Below are 23,435 nucleotides of genomic sequence, written 5' to 3' on the forward strand. Positions count from 1 at the left end.
GACGTACGCAGCATGACCCGGCAGCTTAATAACTTCCTCTCATTAGAGTGAGAATCCTTCAACGCTCGGTCTTTACGAGGGGTTAAAAGTCTTGCCTCGGGTTCATTAACCTGATAGGGCTCTCAGTCTTCGCTGTACCGCTGTGAAACTGTCTGTGGCTCTTTGACAGCCCCGCTGCCACCCTCACGAAGTCCTCGGGAGGTTTAATTAGAAATCACAGCCTCCAGCAGGGAGGAGGTGCGACCATAAGAGAAAGATTGGACCCTGGTGCACAGGATATGAGGCGTTTATGAGACGGTGGGGTCATGTATTCTCCTGTGAAAGGTGTGTGATGTGTGTGTGTGTCAGGAAAGAGAGAGAGAAAGAAAGGAAGACAGAGAACATTGATAGATTGTCATCATCCTCCCTTGAAACAGAAGTACAGACAGAACATGGATGCGCGCACCATAAACTCTGTCTTGAGGGAACCACATGAAGCATCTGAGCATAGAGAGTAGTTTCAGAACCAGGGGAAACTAGAATGCTGGTTAGTCTAGACATGCGATTTGGTTTTCTAGTAAATGAAATCATTTGCAAAATTTGACTGAAGCTAAAGCTAAATGAATGGGAATTGAAAGGGCATAGCATTTCTTTGTCAACATTAGTCAACCGAGTTTAATCAGCTTAAATAAACAATTTGCTAACAGATAACAAGCCAAGCATCCTAGTTTCACCCAGTTCTTAGACTACAACATCATATGAAGACAAAAAAACAGACCAGCATGGAAGGCAACCGGACTCTTAGGGCGTTTAATGGACAAAACACTTGGTATCCATGGATGTAAACATTTGACCTTTGAACTTCCCTTTTACATGGCAACCACATAAGTCAGGGAGCAACCAGTAAGGCGCCCGTCGTAAAGAAAACTTTACGAAACATTACCAAGTTGTGAAATTAAGGACTGTGAAATTGTGGTACAGTTGTACATTGGCACGCTGAGAGCTGAGAGTATTTGCTGTGGTAGCCAGTGGCAACAAGAACTGGCAAACTTACTCATAATCCAGCTGCTTTCTCCCCCAAAGTAAAAACTTACTTGAGTCATTTGTGACTTTTTGGCCCACTGGTTAACTTATCCGTAAAGTGATAAGAACATAGACACCTAAATATCCATGTGTTCCCTGTAGATCATTGGCTGCAGTGCTCCATGCTAACACTTTAGCATACACTATGTTAACACACTGTGTTGCTGATGTGGCTAGGTTTGTTTCTGGAACTATTTCAGGTGAGCAAGCACGTATTCATCCACTGTAGAGTGATTTTTAGCTGTACACAGTCTCCCATCACCCTCCCATCACTTCCTATGGAAACAAGAAAAGTAGTCGCTGCTAGTTCAAAACAGTATGTTATTTTTGTATCAGACTTTGTATGAATATTACCAATCTCCCACAGAAAACTGCCATACTGAGCCACATATCATGTAAGATTACTTATCATTTAGCGTCTAATGTGCTACAGGTTCTCATTTTCTCACTTTTGAGATAATGCTAGTCGCCTACTCTAACTCAACATAGTGTATGCTAAAGTGTTAGCATGGAGCACCGGAGCCAATGATCTACCGGGGACACATGGATGATTTTGGTGTCTCATCTCTCAACAGGTAAGATGACCAGTGAGCCAATATCCCCAAAACTTGTGTATTCCTTGTGTCAGATTTACAACAGATTTATAAATGCTACCTTTCAGATGAACTAGTTAATGATGGAATATGTGGAATATGATACAAAACGTGGCTTTCTGAAAAAAAAGAGGCACTTACAATGTAAAACCTATGAAAGAAATATGATCCTGAGAATAGGGAAGGCAAAGCTTGAATGGCTTTAAATGTGGTCAACAGCAGTTTTTTTTTTTTGGCACTCTTGCTTCACTACTTGAATGATTGCTTTTGCTGTCATGCTGAGTTGAATTAAGTCATCTATAATTAAAACACATTTGGACCGCTGGCAAGTTTCTTGCTTCAGTCTCATGTGGGGAAACAAATTCCCAGAATATTCTACACAAGAATCAACAGTGGCTTGTTGAATAAGGATATGCAAATATAGTTCTTAATCCTTTCCCTTGAAAAATAAGAAAATATTACTGTTGGGGGGGATTGGTAGATTTTCTCATCCATGTTATGCATTGCTATGCACTAGTTTATGCAGTGCTTTTCAATTCAAATTCCAGGCCCTCCATACATCTCTGCATAAAGGCGACAAACAGGGATTAAGCATGAGGTGTTCATGTGCTGTTTTCATTACCTGAAGCTACACTGGGATTATGAAGAAGTTGCAGCCACGATGCTCTCTACATGAAAAAGTCATTTATTGAATAACACCATGCCTGGTGGAATCCCCCATGACCGAAATGCCACTTTTCAACAATCAAAAGAAAAAGGCATTTTAGCAGAGAGAGGGTCGCTCATGTTTAGGGATGGGATGATATATCGAAATTCAATATATCGCGATACAAAAATACGTATCGTGGGGCAGAAAAATGAATTGCGATATTAGCTCCATTTTATTCTGCTGTAGTAATCACAAATGAGACGCTTGCCCATCACAATTTCGCAAGCTCTCCATCCAAATTATATTATATACACTTTGTAATGACATTTTTAATCATTGGGTGATGAATTGCTCTCTCCAATTTGCTGGCTTCTCCCTGGCCAGTCTCACATACCTGCTAAGGCAATAACCTTTCACTTCAACCTTAAAGCATTATTTTGAGTTATCTTGATGCCCAATTTCACCTCCATTTTCCTCCAGCGATTTCAAGTTGGCTCGAGCCGAACTTTTTCAATGACTCACTCGAGTGAATCCCACACTGCATTTAACATCTCTGATATTAGACAGCGATCTCGCCTCTTAATCCTCGGCTGGCCAGCTCCGCAGAGGCTAATGGAGTGAAGGGAGGAGGGAGCGGGAGAGGCTGCCACTCACCTGCAGTTACACTCTGAGCATTTTTGGTGTTTTAAAAATAGCCCCGCTGGAGTCCTGCTGAATAAAACATCAAGCGCGCCTGTTTATTTTATAGTCTTGATAGAGTCTGTGAAGAAACACGTGCTGGCTATCTCTCTCGGGGGTTCCAGCAGTTGTGCTGTGTAATCTTAAGGTATTTTTCCTGCCTGCCGGTACACCGGAAATGTTTTTAACTTGCACAACTAACTCACATGGGACAAGGAACCTTACCCATAGAGCCTAAGAATGCGTCTTGACTTTGCAGCCTTAAAAACTGGGAAGGAATCCAGTCCTGCAGAAGGGTAGATGTAAATGTAAAGGAAGAGTCCCTGATGAGATTCAGGTATTAAAAACATGACTTGACTCCAATGGAGCTGTGAGGAAATGGTGTGTGTGTGTGTGTGTGTGTGTGCGAGTCGGAGAAGTCGATGATAACATTGTTACATCTGACAAACAGCCTTTGGCTTTGTTGCTGTGTTCATCGGTAACTAGACCGCTGTTCGCAGCTGTGCTTCTCAGACCCCCATATGTCATTGTTGGATTCGAACTTTGGCCTAACAACACCGCGGCATTTGGAAAACACGCACACACACACACACACACACACACACACACACACACCCCGACTGTCTGTAGCCCTTTCTCCTCGGTGGAGAAACATCTGGTTTGCACATCTGTCTTGTAGACACATGGAGGGTTGGGGGCTCTGTGGGGAGAAGAGAAACTTGGCCGCGCAGGGCTGACACAAGCATGCACAACACACACACACACACGACAGAGAGAGAGAGAGAGAGAGGGTGAGAGCTCTTGGTGTAAAGCATTTAAAGGAGACAGTGCATACAGCTATTGAGAACTACTCATGCCGTTTCAAGGCCAATCTTATCTGTAGTGTGGTGTGTATATCACCCTAAGCGTTACATTATGCTGCTTTCAAATACCATACATACCACTGTACACTGTCTATATACAGCGTATAGCATACAGCTCTGTCATTACCTAAGTATCTATTGTGGTCTAGTTGTCAAAGAAACGTCATGCAGCCTAGGTGGTGACATGACTGAAAATAGACGCTGCCCTCATCAGCCCTTTCTTGCATCTATGACTAAATGTCTCACTTCTATTTTATTGCTATTTCTAGTCATCTCATTTCAAAATAGAATCAAAGTGCTGACAGGAGCTTTCCATACTCGGTCATATGATGGACGGTTGCTCAGTCCTTGGAAAAAATTGGTATCACAGACTGACCAAACCTTAGCTGTGCTGCATACTTTGAATTAGATGCATTTCGTAACCAACCACAGTGGTTTATCTGAATATTCAGCCTGCTGTATGTTAAAATCTGCCTTGATAGTATTTAAAGTGACAATGATATACAAAGATACAGTATATTCAAAGTAAAACCTTCCTTTGCACTGCTGATCCATGCATACAGAGCTCTGAATGTCAATATTAAAGTGAAAAAACTACTACTACTTTAATTACATTACTTTATATTTACTTTAATAAACATCTTCATGTTTTGACAGATCTCTGCTGTAATTCTCTCATGCACTTACATAAATGAGAGAATTGTTTAAAGCACAATTACTTATTATTGGCAGTGCTCAGAGTAGCAACCACATTACTGTGCTATTGTCTGAACTAATAGATTGCTACCCTGCAGCGCCAATTGTGTTGCAGCAGTAGTTTCAAATTTAAACTTAATTTGTCCCCAGTGGAAAATTGGCTTCGCAGCAAGTATTAAAACAACATTACATAAAAACATAAGAGAACAGTCACCAATGCAACTGTTTCAAGCAAGCAGAAAGATGAATAAATCATCACTGTCATCATCATCGCAACCACCATCATCACCACCAGTATTGTTGACATCATGATCAACAATCGTGGCCTTCCTCCTTCCTCTGCCAACATTCAGGAGGTCTAAGGCAGCAGGATAAAGGAGTCCTCCCCTACATTTAGGAATCAGACAGCAACTGGTTGCTTGGCTCGCTGGTGTGTACAGTACACCCAGTTATGGTTCAAACTGGCCAAAATCTATCATAGTGGAGGTCTTCAGAAACCATTAAGTTCACCACAGCATGCTAATGAGCAAGTCCTTAGACAAGGCGTCACCTTTGAAGAGGTTAAAGTGGTCCACTGCATACAAGAGGGTCAAGTCAGCCCCAGTGGGACCTACTGTACTACTCCAGTATTTTGGGGTGGATGAAGATGATGGGTATTGGTGTAATGGTGTGTGTGTGTGTGTATTTTGGGGGGTGGGGTGGGGGGTAAACAAAGAGAGAAAGGAAGAGGGAGAGAGAGACTGAGAGAGAGAGAGAGGTTATTGATTATTGTCTTCCTCTTCAGTTGACTGTGATAAATTTAACAGTGGAAATCCACTAAGGGGCCAGATGGATCTCCCGACTCCCCCCTCCCCCATCTCTCTCTCTCTCTCTCTCGTTGTCTATCTCACTCCATTGTCCTTCAGCGGTGCTCTCTCTAGCAGATGTGTGTGGTCAGATATCATATGACTGCTATGGGCTAATGGATACTCAGGGTGTATCTGTGTGCTGCATGGCTCAGCAACAGCGGTTCCGCAATTGCTTTGGAGGCAGGTTTTGAAAGCTGTCATTAGGGTTAGACCGATATATCGGTTTGGTCCATATATTGGGCCAATATTGCCGTTTTATTAAAAATCAGATATTGGCCAGTCAGTGTCGTCCACCTCCGATATGATGGAGGTTCCTCCCTGACCACAGCTCGTGAATATGGTTTAATAATTAATATATTTATGTCAGATTGGCTGACCAGTGTGGTGTGGGAGGATTTTTCTCAACAGTCTGTAAAAGCTGCAGTGAAATCTGCCTCACTCTGCCTTAAGAGAGAAGAGTTTTGAGAATTTTGTTAGTATGGGTTTTAATGGAGAGATGTAGTGTCCCATGATGGTCTAAATGGTGTCTCAGAGGCTTTACAAGGATAAAATTCTATGAGAAACATTGAATTCTTAAGCGTTTTTTGGTGTTTTAGGCATTAAAATGCGCCAAATTTAAAGATACTGAATATCAGGTATTGGCAGATTAAATCAAAAATAGCAGTATTGGCCTTCAAAAACCCATAGAGCTTGGTAGAACGGGTGCACAAGCAATTGGACTTGTTCTATTGGTGCTGGCAGACAGTCACACAATATAGGATTGAATCACTAGATGCAGGACACGATATTACTGCACCAAATATATAGTGACTCTATGGAAGTCAGTCCTCATCTCCACTGTTTTGAGAGTGTTAGTGTTAGCGTCCACCAGCTTGAGCCACTTGACTGAAGGGGTCACAGTACGCATGTGGAGAGTTCACTCTTCATTTTGTCATCCATGCATTTTCTCCACCCGCTGATGCCTTTTGAAGGTGGCGGGGGGCTGGAGCCTATCCCAGCATGCATTGGGCAGAAGGTAGAAGACAGGGAAACCAGTCCATCACAGGGCTAAAGATAGATAGAAAGACACTCATATTCACACCTATGGGCGGTTTAGAGTCTCCAATCCACCTGACTTGCGTTTCTGTGGACTGTGGGAGGAAACCTAGGTGAACAAAGGGGGGAAAGGGCCGAGACTAGGAATGAAACCCGCGTCCTTCTTGCTGTGCAACATTGAGCCACCACACCGCCTGAGCTCAATCTGTGCTTCAGAGAAATCCAAGTTTGTCTGGTTACGCTAGAAGTGTTTGCCGTTAAAAACACACTGTACAATGATCATTTACCTTGGCTTACCTTGAAAGCTTCAGCGCTTCAGTTCCTTTGAGTTACAATGCATTTGGAGGGAGAAGACTCTTTGGAAACAGCGTGATGGAACCAATGTGTAAAGCGCCGCTGAAAGCTCTCTGGATAATTCATGGACTCCCAGCGACTGGCTGCATGACATCTGCTTCCACTGAAATCACACTTCACATATCAGCTGGCTCTCTTCGAGCGTGAACGCACATGCGCACGTACACAAAAAACACACACACACACAGATCGCTGAATATCGGCCAGTGGGCTCTCTGCCTCCCTGCACGCCAGCTGGAGGGCTGCATTGTCTCTCCGAGTGTTTCGACTTGTCAGAGATAAACTTCTTTGATGGCGGTGGATGCCTGTTTGATCTCTCTGTGAGCCCATTTGATGTCTTGGCTGTGGCAACCATCTCTTAGCGTTGAGAAGGAGGCTTCTGTAGGGGTATTACACCCGCAAACCAGGGGCCCTTCTGCACACACACACACACACACACACACACACACACACCTACAAAGGCAGAGAAGCAGGCATTGTCATGAGGAGGGGGGGTGTGTTAGGGATGTAAATGATAGCAAGGTAGCCAAGGTTGCAAAGCACATTTGGAGGCAAGATCCCTCTTCAACATAGATGTACACAGACAAAATGTGTGTCTTAAAAGTGCTACATATCCATAACATAATTTCCACATTCATTTTGAGACATTAGTATAATTACTGTAAACAAATAAGACCATAACTGAGAAGACTGGCAGCCTACTTTGCATTTTACATTGTGATCCACCTGGTCAGATTTGGAGGGAAATCTGCTGGATTGCTTTACGGCACAAAACAGGAAGAGAGCGCTGTTCTTCCACACCAAACAGAGCTAAAGCTTTGAGAATTTCTGCAATGGCAGATGGCAAGAATGATAAAAAAATTACTTCCAACATGTTTATCCTCTTCAGTAAAGCCAAAGTTCCTCGATGCGACAGAGGGTTTATGGGAAATGTGGTCTTAAATTTGAGAAACACTAGCTCTAACAAAACCACTTGCATGAGATAGAGGCTACTAATCGTCTCCATCATGCTCTCATTTGTTTATGGTAATTACACTAATGCCTACCATACACTAGAAGACTTTGAAAAGACTTTGAAAAGACTATGAAAAGACTTTGAAAAGACTAAAGTCTGACACCACTATTTGCATGAGCCAAGACTAAAGACTTCCGATAATATTAAACATGTTTGATTTTATCGGAACGTCAAGACGAGAAAAAGACTGACTTAAGACAGCTCGGACTGAGTTTTCTGACCTTACACCAAATGATCGAGATGACGGGAGCGCGCCACAACTCTAGCAAAACTCTCATGATTTTATTCCGACATTGGAAATTTGTCTGTGACAGTGAAATCGCTTGAAAAGTCGTTTGGTGTAAGGTCGCCATAAGATATCACAATTAATTAGACAATGATATATTGCTGTTTAAAAATGCCGCACACGGCACCTTTAAACTGCATGAGAGGGAACAAGATTGTGCATTTGCATATGAGCGCATGGGTGTGCGAGTGCCTATGCGCTTATGTGTGTGTTTGCATGCATATGTGTGTGTGTGTGTGTGTGTGTGTATGTGTGTGTGTGTGTGTGTGTGCTAGCGGCGATTCCCCTGAGGACTGACTCATCTCAAGTCTCAGCCAGCAGCAGGAAACAGGAAGAGGAAACGGTCACCACAGAGCCCAGTCTGGAGTCACACTCTGAAGCTCTGGAATGGCTTTCTTTTCTCTGTATATGTAGCATTTGGTTATATTGGTGTTTAACTATAAGAATTCAGCTAATAATGCATACTAGTGTGATTAGTTGCTTGTTTTTATCATTGAATAGTCTCATCAGCCTGCAACCTGTCTGCAGACAACAAAAAACACAAATGTAATGCAATACATTTTTCATATGCATGTATTGTAAATGTGGCCCTCTGTGTGTGTGTGTTTGAATGCAACACACACAGGTTGATATGCTCCATTCCTTCTCATGCTGTCAGAGTGACAAATGCCTCTCCTGCCTGGTTGTATTCCTTACTATGGCCTCATGGGGCCAGCAAGCTTGTTAGGACCCATAGTATATGTGTGTGTATGTGTGTGTGTGTGTGTGTGTGTGTGTGTGACCAAGACAATTGCGCTTCCCCTTGATTTCCCGAGCTTGTCTTCGTGTTGTCCTGTTATGGGCTCTGTCAAGTGCCCACTCTTCCTGTGACCGGGCCCTGGAAATGTGTGTGTGTGTGTGTGTAAGTGTATGTGAGAGACAGAGAGTGTGTGTATGTGTGTGCGAGAGAGAGAGGGAGAGAGTGAGTGTAAGTGTGAGAAAGCAACAGAGAGGGAAAGACGATGAAATGAGATGGGGGAAATTTTTATGCTCGTAAATTTTTTCGTTCTGTGTGTGTGTGTGTGTGTGTGTGTGTGTGTGTGATGCCTTGTTGCCCCATGCCAGTTCAAAGGCAGCCCCCAATTGAGTGTGTAACACATAAACACTGCAGGTATTCCTCCAACAGTGAAAACATGCAGGAACTCATAAGTAAAACCTCCAACGTCATTCTGAAAACTTTGATATAAGATAAGATTAAATTTTATGTTGTCACAGCAGCAAATAATAGAATAAAATAGAATAAAAACAAGAATATTGCACAAATATTTGTTTTGATTTGTTTTATTCTAATGCTTCATAGTGTAAGCTAAGGACTGTTTCTTTTTGCAGCGCTATACCAACAATTTCTTCTCGCCGTTCTGTTTCTTCTTCTTCTACACATTTGACTCAGCAGACACTGTAAGGGTGACAGTGATTGTGCGTGCTGTGGGCCTTCAGTGTGAGAGCCGGGCGTTGCTGGGTATTGAGGTTACCTGGCTGCGCAGACATGCCAGGCTTTTATAGGCCACCGCTGAGTCTGGGCCAGCCGGAGAGCATGCGAAGCTAAGCCACCGTGGTCAGGATCAAAGACTACAAAGACTACAGTGCAGGTCTACAAACCAGCCCCCCCACCCCCACCACCCCCTTCTCCCCTTGCTGCCCTACTTTCAGAGATGTGTGTTTTTTTTTCTCTAATACGGCTACCTGGAACTGTGGGTGGGAGACCTACAGCTCAGTATCTTACAGCAGAATGGGGTTAGAGTGATGTATTGGTTTGCCAGTGTATCAGGCAGATGCTGGCTTTTTATTAAAAAAAGATCTGGTCCAGTCAGTGTGATCCACCTCTGATATGATGGATATGATGCAGTTTGACTGGTTACATAATGTAGAATTGATCAATATTACACTGGTTGTCTAACCTAAACTCATTCTAATGAGACATTTTGATCAAATTCCACACAAGTATAAAGGAATATATTTTAGTTTTAGTGTTTCAGAGGCTTTTCTACCTTGACAAGAATACCATTCTGGCAGAAACAAGTGTTTTTTTGATAATGTAATAAAGTTTTGATAAGTGGTCACATTCTAATGCACTGAATATCAATACAAAATATTGGTTACCAGCAGTTTCAATACAAATATAAACCGTACCAGCTTTCAAAACCCCTAATGGTCGAACCCTACTCACTGGATTTTGTTGGCATGTAAATAGTCAAATTTAAAGATATTGAATATCGACAGAAAATATTGGCTATTGGCAGCTTTAATCCAAAATAAAAGCTGAAAAAAATCCAAAAAGTATTGCATCAGCCTTCACGTTTTATCCTTTCTTCTTCCAATATGTGACTGTATATATGTATCTGTGTTATTTCTGTTTTCCATGTTCAATTTTTGCTTTTATGTGAAGCACATTGAGTTTCCCTGTGTAGGAAATGTGCTATATAAATACATTTTCACTTACAAAAACATACAGTGGTCGACTCCTAGTATACAGTTTGTAAATGCAGTCATAAAACTTTGATCCTGCCTGGTGATGACTGTATGAGGTGCATTTAGATTCAGAACATGGATTGCCCGCGGTCAGTGTTCCCTCTCCTTCCAGATGGGCAGCCATGTGTTGAGATGCAGTCATGTTAAGATGCTGCGTGTTTATTTCTCCTTTTTCAGTCCGCTATCCTCCTACTGCGGGGCCAATTTGCCCTCTTCCCTTGGGGGGGGGGGGGGGGTAAGGCATTTTTCAACAAGTGCAAAAAAAAAAAAAACATCTTAAAAAACTTTGCCCTAAATCTTTCATGAGGCGCCGGAGGCATCTTCTGTCATCTCTCCATCCGAACGAAACAGAAACAAATGGGATTTCACAGCGGCCGCTTACGTCCTTCTGATCTTTTGGAGATGGTTTTTTGCGTAATATAAAGATCCTGCAGAGGACTGTATGCGTTTCACTGAAGCTTTTTCCAGATGCTTGAGGCTTCATCAGCACGACGGTGGGGGGGTGGGGGGGTGGGGTCTTTCTCTCTGTATGGCTTCCCAGAGGTGGAGGTGGTGGAGGCGGATGCGCTGTCACTCGCAGTGCGGGGGCGAGTCTAAAAGCTAATCTCCAGCCAGCGCAGATGCTCCGCCAGCTCACAATATAGCCACCGGTACGGACTGGTAGAATGTCTGGAAAGCAGCGCTTCTGCTGAAATCACGTAGGCGGCTGGAAAAACTTTTTGAATTTACACAACGTGTGAAATAATAAACACGCAGAATTACACAGAAGCCTCATGATTCAACTTACATGGAAACGATGTGGTTTGGTTTCTTGCTCTCTGGATGAATATGCAAAACCTGTTGGTGAAAAAAACAGCGTTGCAATATGTGTCAAGTTGAGTTCATGGGAAATAATCCAAAAATGACCTCTGCATTTGCCAGAGAATTGTTTACAAGATGAACGCTTATAATGTGATCCGCCTGCTAGTTATTGGAGTGTTGACATGGTGACAAATTATGACATAAGCTTTTTTTTACAGTAATAGCGTTTAGACAGAAATAAATACAGAAGAGCTGCTATTCACACACAGCTAATTCCTTATGTTTTTGGTGTAACAATTCTAAAGAAGCCATTACACTTCCTCCTCTGGAAGAAATACTGCTACTATTAATTCAGATGTGTGTTTCTGAATAGCCATAAATCATACCTGTTGTATAAACACACAAATAGCGCTTTAAACAGGAGGTAATGATTTACCTTACAACACATCATCATCCATTATAGCTGTGGGTCTTCAGGGAGCTGTTAAAGCAATAGTCGTCCCTGTATCTAGTCTGATTCTGAACATGGAGTTGCTACTGCAAGTCCTGGTTGTTGGGTCAGGGTTTACAGACTGGGCTGTAATACAGTATCAACCAATCAAGTACTCAAGCTTCATTCTAACCATTAAGATTTACTGTCTTTGTCTGGTCAAGAGTGGAAGAGTTCTATTACAAAATGAAATATCCCCCATTTAAAAAAGTGAACTTCCCCTGAAATGAAAGTAACACTCACTATGGATTATTATTAAAATGATTAGTTGTTTAAAGTACTCAGTTGAATCAGTTGTACTTTTGAAATATTGTGCAGTGAACATCAGGTTATGCATTTTATCCCAAAAAGGATACAATACTGTGCAAAAGTCTTTGGCACCCTAAATGTTGTCTTAGATGTTTATTTTTGAATCTTCGCTTTATGGATTTCTTTTTACATGTGCCTAAGGCTTTTGCACAGTACTGTATATAGGATATGGAATGGAGGTTTTGGAATGAAACACTGAAGTTACTCTCTGCCCTTGTCCACTTAGTTTGCATATGGTTGAAATATGGTCCATCTATATGGTCCATGGTACGACTAGACCAGACCCAAACATGGTAAGGCACTCTCAAAGTTTACCTTAAAAGTTGAAGGGTCCAGTTGGTGAAACCAAAACAAATGCTGCGCAAAATGCATCCTTTTGTGCCATTTTAATCTGAACTTTTTGTTATTGGACATGTAATGTGTCTGAAGTGCCATACTGGATTCTGTGACATTAAATTACTTGAGCAGAAGAAACTGAGAAAAACCATAAAGAGATCACAAGCAGTCGCATGACTAATGCGCAGGATCTGCACAGTGCGATTGAAACAGTGTGTGTATATAATGGTTCATGATTTTAGTGGGAGCTCCTAAGGGTATGCTAAGTGATGCTAACCCATTTATTCCATATAGATATGACAAGGCCATTTGTGGCTATTTTGTAGCAGTAGATATGGGGAGTAGATTGATTACACTGCATTACATAGGGACTGAATCAAATACAAAAAACATGCCTTTCAAAAAAAAAAAAAGCATTTGATTTAATGCATTTCATGGAAGCATTTTAACTAAAAATGTTACACATCAATGAATTCTGATTGCGACTATCAATGCTATGTCTGACAGGCCCTTTGACCTCATTTATTTCTGCAGATATTTCACCTGACACACCTTTTTGCTAGCATTAGCATAAGTCATCATCATTGATTTGAGAACAGTAAGCTAGCATACGCATCATACACATACAGCAGTAAATATGTATATATTATCACTTGATAGCTAACACTTAAAGCTGCACTTGACAACTTTGCACTTTGGAAGCCCCTAGTGGCAGCAAGAGGTAACTGTTGGAATCTTTGTAGTTGAAGTGCGTCATTACCCAGAAATCATGTAATGTGATGTCAGTAAACTGCGCAGTCCTTCGACCTAAACATCTTCTTAGTGTCTGGGGGGATGGAGGTGAAGCGGTTCAGTTTTGCTTTCTCTGGACGGAGCCGCTTGCACACTACTGTTTAGGACAGTTTTGAATTTCACTCTTTTTGATTTGTCACTTCCTGTGTGATGAAGATTTTCCATCACTGAGCAAGCTTGGGCAAATAGGGTGAATTTACAGCATCACAATTAGTGGGGATGGGATGCTTTTGTCTGTTGCAGCTCCACTTTGTGATTTAGGCTGATAAGACGGGTTTATTTTTAGAAAAAAATCTTGCCTGGTGCAGCTTTAATAACACTAAATCAGTCTCTCAAAGGGCTTCATAAATAATAAAACAATTATCAATAAAAGCCAATAAAAATTATCAGTTGACCTCAAATTTAAAACGGTACACTAGAGTGACAGCCAGGATTTATGGGCTCTGGATATGGAACGACTCAAATTACTTTTCAGGCTTTTAGTTCATAATGTTTTCAGCCAATAATACAGCTGTCATTATGTTTAGCTTTTTCAATGGCGATTCAGATTTATGGTCCCACCCCAGTGAGTATCTGGTTGTCAAGGCTCTGGTCAACAATATAATCCAGCATCGATGGAGGAAAGCCATAAAATGGCCGACATGTAAACTACCATGATGAAGTGTGGCGCCATGTGCAACGAGATGAATGAACGTGCTTTGGTCTTTGTTTACCTACAACCAGCACAGAGGGCTGTAAATCAAGCACAGAAGGGCAGTCTCCTACTTTTCATCTATATTTTTCATATGGCCAGAAAACTGTATAGGAGCTGGCATTCCTGGAAAAAGTGGTGCCAGTTCGACAGTGGACTGCATATTCAGTATCTCACTGAATATGTGAGATACTGTAATGCTGTTGACTAGATGGAAGAGGAGATCTCAGACGGAAAGAAAAAAAAATCTCAAACTAAGATGTTTAAATGCAAAATCTTCACTTTTTGTCTACATCTGACAATAAATTGACATGCTCAAGTGAAAAATACAAAAACATTTGCATTCACATTTTGTGTTTTTTGCACTGATGATGCACTTTTTCACTTGAGCACGTCACTTTATTGGTCAGATGTAGGATAAAAACAGAAACTTTACATTCAGACACCTCGGGTTGAGAATTTTTTCTTCTATTTGTGAGTGCGAGCTCCCTGTGTATCTATTCTTTATTGGGTTTTTGGGCTTGTTTTTGCATGCTCAGACAATACAATAGGAGCAGATTCAGTTTGTGCTGTTTACATCAGCAGTTCTCAATCCTGGTCCTCGAGTACCACAGCCATGCTGGGTTTCTATCCTTCCAGGTAGTTAATTATATTCACCTGGCACCCCAGGTATAAATCAGTCTCTGATTAGATGGCTGGAACGAAAACCAGCAGGACTCTGGATCCTAAGGAGAAGAATTGAAAACCACTGATTCAGATAATGCTGGTGCTTCTCTCACTGAGTTTTTCTGAAAGTTGTTCTTTGTCAGACTGAATACACATTGGTCACACAGCAGACACAAAAGAACCAGGCCAGTTCTTTCTATCAACACTGTAATATCATTCCAAGAGTTCACCTGCTTTGAGGAGAACTCTGCACTACTCGATTTACATTATCTTGCTTCCAGAATGAATTTGAATGTAAAGACTGTGGGGAATTTACTCCAATTTATGGACTGTAATTCAAATTTCAGTGTCATTGTTTTGCACTAATGCCATGCTCTGGAATAGTAAATGGGATCCACATAATCACTTCAACACTGTCCCCTCCTTTGAATCACAAGGTCCCATGGGGTTTTCTCAGATAGGACCGGCTAAAACTGAAGCGTAGAGGGGGCGTCCTTAACCAACACTGCAGGATCAAAGGCTCAGGGAGGGGGGGAAAAAATCCTTAGGAATGTCCATATGGATTTTCGCTGACCGCCTTAGGACATCGTTTACAACGCGCAACAACCCACTCAAACTTGCTCTTACACTCGGTTACAGTTCTGGCGAGTCTTTCAAGTCTTGGCTCGGCAAATGAGTCTACAAGGAGCTGAAGTCTGCAGCGTTCAAACAGCATTACGCTAACTTCACTTCGGCGGTTGTCTGAAAGACTCGACAGAGTTCATATTTTTCGAGCGAAAGACCCCTCCGGGAGACGAGTTTCCCCCGTTTGTTTTATTTCATCCTCTGTTAACTGCAGGATAGTGTTGCAGCGGCGAGGGATGCAGATGGTCCTGTCAGCGTGATGAAACAATGGAGATTGTGTTGTAGATTGGTGGGAGAGTGGGCGGATACAGTAGGCTGTGTCTTCAGCACGGCTGCCTCAATGTATTCAATGATAATAACAGCAGTGAACACCATAGCATGTATTAAATGAAAGCATATATTAAAGGAAAAATCCCCCCACTGTTACATATCATCTATCTGTGATGTTCACTGCATTCCAGGAGTTATTTTGTGATATGGAGTGTTGTAAACCCACTTTCCCCTCAACCTGTCAACCTGTCTCGTCTACTTCTACTTCAGTTTGTGATTTCCTACATTTCCCAGAATGCCTTTCAACAACCCCAAGAGTACACGGATGAGCGTGAACTTGTTTCATTCAGCTGTGGGTTTCACATGTAAAGAAAGTGATGGCAGATGAAGAAAGTGATAGCAATAGCCATAGTAAGAGCAAGAGTTATTCCAGTTGAGAAAAAGTGAGAGTCGCGTCCCTAACTCTAAACAACATGTCTTGTGGCTGCATTGCATTCTGGTCTACATTCTGGTCTACATTCTGGTCTGCATTCTGGTTTTCTCTGTTTCTGCCCACCCATCCATTATTGCTTTTGTACATGAAATCAAATGGGACAACAACCCCATGGCTTTTTCTTTGTTATCAAGTAACAATTGGGCTTTTTAAAAAAAAAAATTAGCTAGTAAGTGTCACCACCACTGATATGATGGAGTTTATTTTTGGCATGAAAATAGTCAAATTTAAAGATATTGAATATTGACATAATGTATTGGTGGCTTCAACTGAAAAGTATCAGTATCAGCCTTCAAAAACCCATATCGGTTGATCCTTACTTTATACTGTAAATACTGTATAACATACAATTATAGGGTTATTGTTAGTCTGCACAGCAAAGCAGTGTGTGTGTGTGTGTTTAAATACATGTTGTGGTGCATTGTGTGTGTCCGTATAGTGTGTGTGCATGTGTGTGTGTGTTTGTGTTGGTATGAATGTGTGCACTGCTGTGTATGTGGTCAGCTGTGAGCAGCGGGATCAGCTGATTCAGGCTATGTGTGAAATTTAGCTGGAGTTACCTCGCCTGTCAGCAGAGTAAGGATTTTGGCAGATCGGATGTGTGTGAGCATCGAAGCCCCTAGCTATGTGTGGAGTGTGTGTGTGTGTGTGTGTTTGTGTGCGTGTGTGTGTGTGGAAAACACATAAATGTGTGAGCATGTGTGTGATATGTTCCCCTGCTAATGTGAGCATAAAACATTCAGGGAGCGCGGGAGTGAAGGATTTCGGGTATCTGCTTTGATTACTGGGGAGAGTGTGAATGCACGTGTGTGTCTGTGTGTGTGTATACCTAAGTGTCCTGAGGGGCTGTAGTCTGGGGGTTGATGTGACTTACCTTGGCAGCGATGATGCCCTTGCCTTTGACCTTATGCTGTCAGATGGGATGGAGTTATTAGGAAGGAAGGAGAGAGACAGAGAGATAGAGAGAGGGGGCGATATTCAATCTTGAAGCTTATACTGTTCTCGGCTTTCCTTCCAACGGAGCATGTTGAACTGAATTGAAATGAGAGAGAGAGTAAAGTCTAGGAGATTTAGAGATACAGAGTAGTAAAAGGGGGATCAGGAGAGTCTTGATACTCCAGTGGATGTGGAGTTTCTGTTCCAAAACAGAGTACGAGCCAGAAAGTGAGTTTTGGAAGCCAGAAATCTCAGCACCTGGCCAAGTAATCGCTGAGTCATTGGCACTGATCAACAACCCTATCAACCTCTGCTGATATATTATGGTCATTTTGTGCTATGGGGTGCTAAAAATCGTACTTATTGCCCCTTTATCACGCAGGCAGTTAGTGAGCGATACATTTGAAAATGGTTCATTTTGATCGTTTTTATTTGAGAACACTATATTTCCTTACACTACAGGTATTAATTTATCTAAATTCAGGAAGTCAGAGAAGTTGGGGTCCACTGCCAAACCCTGAGGTCTCAAATAGCATTACTATCTGAAAGCTGAGGTGAACAGTGTTTTCTAGTAGTATTCACCATCTGAAAGCTGAGGTTTAACAGTAATTTCTAGTGGTAGTTACCGTAGGTATTGTGCCTATACATATGCATTCAAGAGTTCTATCGCTTTTTGTGAAGTTGTGAAGTAAGAGAACTTCCTGTTATTAACTATTAGTTACCTTTTCGAGATATAAATTCACTAGATAGCTGGCTGTTTACTAGCTACCAAATTAACTTGCTACAGTCGCTCCCATCCCCCCAGTCAGTTACTTTAGCTTAATGGCTAGCTAGCTAGCTAGCTGCCAGCTGTGGTAGCAGCTGGTTTGATATTGATATAAGATAACCATGGGTCTCATTTTTTGGTAGTACAACTGTTTACCATTGATATCACAGATTATAATTGCCAAAACAGAGAATTACATTTCCTATGCAGAGGAATATTCATTTCCATTTTGGACATATTTTACACAAAGCACCTGGTATTTACCAGTTGAAAGCTGAGGTGAACAGTATTTTCTAGTAGTATTTACCATCTGAAAGTTGAGGTGAATAGTATTTTCTTGTTTACCAGTTGAAAGCTGAGGTGAACAGTATTTTGTAGAAGTCATGTCTAAATCCCAAATGCATGAATGCAGCATATACTAAAGCAATGTGTGTTGAGGAGGGAAAGGGCTAAATGATTGAAACTGTGTTTTATACAGAGAGAGAAACAGGCAATGAAGATGGAGGGGAGATGGTGAACGTGTGTGGCATTCCAATCAGCTATATGTCTGTATATCCAAACACGCTAATTATGTATTATGGCCGTTAATGAGCCATGGCAATGATTGCCAAACATTAACGCTCTCTCTCTCTGAGCCAATCAGGGTTTTATGGGCCTTCTTTATATGGATGGGATTTCATACCAGCTGCATCTGTCAAACAGACACACACACACACTCATAGGTACACATGCGCTTATGCATACATGTACAGAAAAGCATGCAAAGTACACAAACCACACAGTACACACACGTGCACAAGTGCTGTCAATCGCACAAGAGACACCCCCAAGCCACACACACACACACACACACACACACACACACACACACACACACACACACACACACACACACACACACACACTTCCCGGAAGGAAACAAACAAAAATCAATTAGTCTCTTTAACACGTGTACTACACTCTCTCTTTCTCTCTCTCTCTTTCTCTCTCTCTCACACACACACACACACACACACACACACACACAGGGTTAATTGCATAAGTGGGCCCTTGCACACATTTTACATGCACAGCTGCTTTGGAGAGCGAATTGTATTCCCTCCAGTGTGTATTTTTTTTATGGAAATCTGTTTTTTTTTATTCCTCAGTGAATAAAACATCCATTATTTGTCACTAGGTGCAATAACTGGAAAAGAGAGAAAGGTGTTAAATATTCACATGGCCTTTCTTTCCATACAGTGTCAACAACATGTTTGATGTGAAAAGTGCATGAGAGAGGAGCCATTTGATTTTCTCTTTGAAATACAAACTGTGGTTTAATTGACAATTTTGCTGCATGTTCTACCATGCTTGGCCTTCAGAAAGGGGCAATGGCATTAATAAGTTAGCAATCATTTTGAAAAAATGGGCAATTACTTGTTGAGTGATGCAAAAGCAATTATGGAAGGAAAAAAGATTGTGAGATTTTTGGACCCAAACAAAACTTTATAGCTTTTTGAGGGTGTTTTCAAGCTTGTAGTGCATTTGCCGAATCAGGGGAGAAGTTGTTATTTTGTTGAATTTATGATTTGATTTGGTTGTGTTCACATGGCAAAATCTCAGTCAAACCATAATTTGTGAACAACAGCCTTGTTTGGTGCAGGAAAGGACTTTTTTCCATGGACCATCATTGACTTTTGTACAACATTAAACTCTCAAACTGTGGGAACTGTTGATTTGGTCTGATCTTGGTATTTGGTGCCACCCGAGTTCAAATGGCGTTGTTCTCACCTGCCCAAACAAACCAAACTGAACGCTCCAGAGTTCAAATAAACTGCTCAAAAAATGCTTGACAGAAACCACTCCAGGGTTCAAAATAACTGCTGTAGTTTGTTTGGTGTGGTTGAAATCAATCCCTGGTTCGTTTACCCCCCTGCTTTGGTTCGTTTGGGGAGGTGAGAACACCCTGAAGGAAGGAAGGTGTTCCCAAACAGCTGATCCCTGGTCAGCCTCAGACAGCTTTCAGGTGAACCCTGGGGTGGTTTGTTTTCCAAAGAGTACCATTAGGGATGCAGCAGTCATGTTTTTTTGTGTAAAAACTGCAAGTATAAACAGTAAAATGTGACTTTTTCAATTTCAGCACTGCGTTAACAGATTGTTTTTATGACTGCATGACATTCCTGGCCTAACTATGTGGAAATAATCACATATAATAATCATCCAAACATAATAATTACATGTTAGTGTGTGCTTCATTCTGATAGGTAGCAGGTAGTTTTTCATTGAAGCAGCATAGACTATGCCTTCTGTCCAATACATTAAATTATTTCTAATCATAAAGGCTGAAATCAAACTGTACTTTTGACAAAAGACAGCAAAATCGCTGGCAAATTGTACCTTTAATAAAGCTAATTCTAAATTTCTCATATATTATTCCATAAACCTACTACTCCATGTATGTCTACAACGCCATCATTTTTTGGTTTTTAGTTTATTGGAAATAACCTAACAACATAATACTGAACAAATCAGCCAAAGTTGAAACTCGAAATGACGATATCAATATCGTCTGGCTGGCCTTGTTCATAAAGTATATTGTTTCTTTGCCAGGTTAACACTGCAGTACGGTTTGTTTGCCAATGAAACACTGCAGTAAAGGAACATTCTCAGCTCTGATTTAGGAAACTACAAGTGGGAAGATGACCTCAATCACAGTCTGTAAACTGAATAAACTGTAATCAGTAATTTGTAAAAGAAAGGAAAGAAAAGCAAATGAGCAACAGAAAGAGGAGTATAACAGCAGAGTGTAGAGAAGTGGGACAGCAGGCTGGGTTGTGTGTGAAGCCAATATGAAACTGTTGACATGTTATACATTCAAAATGCATCACCCATCCTTGAGTGCCCTCTACCCTGGAAAAGCGTGAAAGTTGTCCCAGAATAAGTAAAGAGGAGAGCGTTGGTGGGTTCGCATGTAAATTGCAGGTATCAGAATTCATCGCTGTTTGCTCCCGTAGGATCAAGTCCTGCCTGTCATATCTTCTGTGTGTCCTTTACTCTCTGTCCCTGCCTGTTTTTCTGCTAGAATTAGACCAAGATGTGGGTCAGATAATGGCATTTTATTAAAAATCAGATCTAGTCCAGTCATTGTTGTCTAACTCTGCTGTGATGGATATGATGCAGCTTGTTTGGTTACATAGTTGTTGTAAGATACGACGTACGATACAATACAATATGATATGATACGATACCATATGATACGATATCGATACCATATGATACGATACAACACGATTATATGCGATACGACATATGATACGATACGATATGATACAATACGATACGACATACCATACGATGTGATACAATGCAATAGAACTTTAGTGTCAGATTTCTCTGACATTTGTTATGCATCATAGCAGCTCTGTTTTACAAAAGTAACACACATCATATACAGGGCAAACACAATCACATTGCACATAAAACACATAAGCCCATATATTGCACCTTCCACCCAAAAGCTTGGTATTGCACATTGTAGAATTGAGCATGCATGAATGTTATGAGTTTTAGTGTCCCATGGATTAAATGCTGTTTTAAATGCTGTTTCCACCCTGCCAAGAATAACATACAGGGGAAAAAATGGAATACAATTTTTTTTTTAGGAATTATTGGCATGAACATGGCCCAAATATCGGCTATTGGCAGCTTCGATTCAAAAATTGCTGTATCGGCCTTCAAAAACCTGGATCAAAATATGTATGGAACCTTATATCAGATTATATTGTGTCTACTGTCAATGACCCTACTTTTTTCTTTTTAGAAAATATAGATTATACTATACTATACTGAGAGCTGATGGATTTCCACTGACACACACGCACACACACACACACACACGCACGCACGAGCGCACACCACACAAGTCTCTGCTCATCACCCTTTCATCTTGGTAGACACATCCCTCATCCTGCTTTAATTGGTCTGGTCTGAATCCCATCAGATCCAATGGGGCAGCCATGATGAGACAGGCTAAGTTTATTAGCCTCCATCAAAGGGCCAGTCTCAGTGTCTTCCTGTACCTCAACACTCATCTGCTGCATGGCTGCTGACCGACTGCCCTCTGCTTTATAAAGCCCATTCTGGACACCAGCTCTTTGAACTGTTCAACTTTGAACTCTTAGATGATGTCTTATAATACTGATGGAGAGGAGTGAGTGATGTATTAGAAATTATTGAGCGAGACTGCAAATTGAATTTTGTTTTAAAATGAGACACCCAACATAACATTTGAAGAACATGACACTTTTACTTTGAAATGTAAACAAGTTATTAGCTATTTTAAAGCGATACTATCCAATTTTCGCATGTTAGCGGCCCCTAATGGCAGCAAGAGGTAACTGTTTGAATTTTGAGGACTGCCCAGCTTCCTCACTCGCTGCTGTTTGTATTTTGCTTTTAAGTTTTGATTTGTTACTTTGTGTGTGGGGAAGATTCACCACAAGTGCCTAAACTGACACCAGAATTCAATCTGGGCAAAAACGGCAAATCTATGGCATCTCAATTAGTGGTGATGGGACGCTCTTCTCTGTTGCAGCCACACTTTGTGATTTAGGCTTATTTTTCTGTATTTTTACAGAAAAATCTTGCTTAATGCAATTTTAAAGCACAGTTAGCTGCCTTGCACTGGCATCCTTGCAGCTGCTGAATCCTGCTGTATTTTTACATACAAATGCATAATGCAGCTTCAAGACTTTCCTACCAAATACTAACATTACTGAGGATGTAATTATCTATATTTGCACACCGCTGACTGATGAGGTTTTTCCAAAAATCAAATTTATTGCATTTTGTAATGAAACCCCCTTATTTTCTACTGTCCAACACACATTTTGGCTTTTTTTTTGGACATTGCACATTTCTTTTAGTAGTTGATGGGCAAAATAATTGCCCTGCACACGGCGAGTTCAAAAACACTCAGAAAGTCTTCTCGGCTGTATGCAGAGGGTCAGTTTTGTTGGAATGTGCGTGACTCATGTGTTCGCCGAGGCCAAAAAAAAGCACGACTCATCCCCCAAAATGGTCCGTCGGCTAAACCTGGAAAGCCTCCCGAAGCTCCGCTCAGCGCACAGTAAATCTTCGGCTTTTGAGACGCGGTGTACCTGCCAGCTGGCCTCCGGATGTCATGTCCTTCATCCATTATTGGAGCGAGCGTACTATAAACTCCGGGCTAATAACCGTCTGAGGATTACGCGGACGCAGGCTGCAAGGAGGCAGAACTCTCTCTCTCTCTCTGAATGCTGGAGGATTCACGCTGGAACGGGATGTGTCACTGTCCCTGCGTGCGTCCGTGTCGAGATTGGGGAGAGTGCAACACAAATGGGTCCGGCGACAAACATGTTGATTTTCACCCCAGCGTGTGTTAATAAGCACATATGTTGGGTTGATAATTAATGCGATGATGCCATATGTTACGAAATGTTTGGTTTGTTGAATGATCGAGGTTTTACAGCACTGAGGAGATGACACAGGCCAAAGAAAAAGAAAAATCACAAAAATGCCTAAATCTGCACTGAAAACAGCCCAAAAATCTGTTTTTTCTTAACTTTTTAACTTCTTAACCTTCATTTATCCAGGAAAGATTGACTGAGCTCTGGTGCTGTTTTCCAGAAATTCCCTGCTTTACATTCATACAGTT

The 23,435-nt window shown here is 41.5% G+C and overlaps 1 protein-coding gene across 1 annotated transcript in view; it reads left to right on the plus strand.

The window, feature by feature from the left end:
• Positions 1–23,435, plus strand: part of vav3a (vav 3 guanine nucleotide exchange factor a) — a 91,394-nt gene that overhangs the window by 15,887 nt on the left and 52,072 nt on the right. The gene's annotated exons all lie outside the window — the stretch shown is intronic.

The sequence above is a fragment of the Centroberyx gerrardi genome, chromosome 22, assembly GCF_048128805.1.
Source record: "Centroberyx gerrardi isolate f3 chromosome 22, fCenGer3.hap1.cur.20231027, whole genome shotgun sequence".
Taxonomy (NCBI): domain Eukaryota; kingdom Metazoa; phylum Chordata; class Actinopteri; order Beryciformes; family Berycidae; genus Centroberyx; species Centroberyx gerrardi.